Consider the following 2,716-nt stretch of genomic DNA (forward strand, 5'->3'; position numbering starts at 1 on the left):
TATTCATCATCTTAAAATATGTTTGAATACTCAAGGAAAATGATACAAGACATGAACTACTACATGTCTACAAGGCAAGCAAGTGCTCCCTATAAAAAAGGCATAAGGATTTGTTGGTAACTTAATAACAGTGGATTCCCAATAGGATCAGGGATCACAATATCGATATCGGATATCGAATCAGATAAGTCAGATATGGATACGGATACGGATGCGGATACACTTTGGAAACGCATGGATATGAATGAAAGATATAGAAACACTCGGATACGCTAGTGAAATGCATACAAATCACATAAATACATTAATCATACTAAACCAAAAGTTGAATTATCTATGAATAAGATATAAACACATGAGAAATTCATACTTCTAGGTTATATGAAGAGAAATATTACAATAAGAACATTCAAACATTGTACAATAATTATCACCCTTTCAATTTAATAATTATAATATTCAAATTTCATTAATTTTTAGGTATATTTATTAATTTAGTATTTTATTTAAGGGAAAATTCCCGATAGGTACCCTATACTTTAGGTCGAGTGCCAATTTAGTACCCGTACTTTAAATTGTGACAATCTAGTACCCAAACTTTCAATTTGGGACAATTTGGTACCCGACATTAGATTTCCGTTAGTTAGAAATTCACATGCGGGTTAAAATTTTCAAAAATACCAAAAATACCCTTTACGAAAAACCCTTCTTATTCCCTTTCCCTAATCTCCTTTTGTCTTCGTTCTGGGTTGAACGAACGAAAGAGGAGAAGAGAGCCGACCTTCCTCTTCATTCCTAGCACTTCCATTCTACCCTTCTCTTCAAAATCAGTTGGAGAAACGATAGAGAGGCCGGCGAAGAAAGGTTGGAGAAACGACAAAGGAGGCCCTTCCCTAGTCCAAGCAATCCGGCAGGCCCATGGAAGAGGCCTCTATTCTTGTGTCAACATCCGAACATGACATTCTCAACTTTTTGGAATTCTGATTTTTCGGTCAGTGATGTCAGGTTCACTATGAAGGTCACCAAGGCAAAATCTCCGATCGTGTTCGACCGATCACCGTACTAGTAGAAGTAGGGGTAGGACTGGTTATTGGCTTTGCAAGGTTGTGAGAGATCAGGGGAGGAGACCAATTGACAACGAGGATCACGACAGGTGACATTCTGGAAGGACGATGATTCCTACGGATTGTATGGGGGGCCATTCCGCTTGAAGCAGTCATGGTAGGGAAGACATTATATCCAGTTGAGATCACTACCAATATCAAGAATTAGAGAGAAATGCTTAGGAGGAGTACCCACAAAAACGTCCATGAATTGCTCGCCTGACCCAAGGTTGAAACCAGATTCCAGAGTTTCCACAAGTCTTCTGGCTGACTCACTTGTGTCAGATTCCGATGCCGCTGCTGGTGCAACCATAGGCTTCAGCCCTACCAGCTTCTTCTCTGTTAACCTCGAAACCATGTTCTGGTTCATCCTCTCTGTAATCCTTCTGAAAAGGGTTTGGATTCTGGTCAAGTCTCTATGGGTGGATTGACGTACTGATTCCTTTTTCCTAGCTTCATCTCCATGAGTCATCGATCTGTGTTTGAGGTGGAGCTTCACTGTTAGTTTACTGGATGGAGCTCCTACTATCTTATCTCCGTCGTCATCACCATCTCTTCCTCTAGAATGGTTGCTTCTGTTGGTTTATGCGAAGAAGTCTTCATCTTTGTGAGATGATACCCTATATTTTCCGAAGCTGTGACTGAATTGAAGCTTATGTAATCGAGGAGTTCAATACCAGCAAGAATAGAAGAACCATTGGACTTAAATCCATGTTGGTTAGAAATGACGACAATGACACTGAAGCAAATGATAATCAAGATGAAGAAAATCTTGGAAAACACCATGCTCTCTTCTTCTTCGGTTACAGAGCTCCTCCTACATGAAAGGCTTCAAGGGGAAAAAGGTAGACTAGGTAATTAAAACGTAAAATTAATTGAACTCCAATTCAAAGCAGATATTTTTGCAGAGGAGGAAGAAGAAAAACAGGAAGAGATGTATCAGTTTATCGAAATTCAATTAGTTTCTTTGTCAAGAAACTAATACCCATACTTTAAATCGTGTACTTTAGGTCGTTTTCCGATGGCGGATTCACCTGACACCACCGGCGTGAGGGAGCTGGTTCTCGACGTCTTTGTAAGTGCAAATATGAGCAGTGGTTCCTACTTGCATTGCTCGATGGGTTATTTTAATTATTTTATTCGATCAAAATAGCACTAGGGGTATTTAAGACTTTTTATCCTCTAACCAACAGAAATTTAACGTCGGGTACCAAATTGTCCCAAACTGAAAATTCGGGTACTAGATTGTCACGATTTAAAGTACGGGTACTAAATTAGCACTCGGCTTAAAGTATAGGGTACCTATCGAGAATTTTCCCTTTATTTAAATAGCAACTAATTTTAAATTAAAAAATATATTTTCATTTTTAACATATAATGTTTTTATTTTACACATAATTGTAAAATAAAACAAATAAATCATTTAAGGTAGAAAAAATAAATTATATTTAATTTTCAGTTTTTTATTAAATGTTTTGGGAAAATTAAATCTTAAATTGTTCGTTTCAATTGTTATAATTATAATTTTATGTTTTCCATTAACTTTGTTGGGAAAATTTATTTATTTAGTATTTTTATATAATAACTCTATTTTTCAAATAATAACTATGTTT

At 36.6% G+C, this 2,716-nt stretch overlaps 1 pseudogene; it reads right to left on the bottom strand.

The window, feature by feature from the left end:
• Positions 1 to 795: 795 nt before the first annotated feature.
• Positions 796 to 1,889, bottom strand: LOC148790656 (protein ASPARTIC PROTEASE IN GUARD CELL 2-like; annotated as a pseudogene).
• Between the last annotated feature and the right edge of the window lie 827 nt (positions 1,890 to 2,716).

The sequence above is a fragment of the Nelumbo nucifera genome, chromosome 6 (genome assembly GCF_055504915.1).
Source record: "Nelumbo nucifera cultivar China Antique chromosome 6, China Antique-T2T, whole genome shotgun sequence".
Classification (NCBI taxonomy): domain Eukaryota; kingdom Viridiplantae; phylum Streptophyta; class Magnoliopsida; order Proteales; family Nelumbonaceae; genus Nelumbo; species Nelumbo nucifera.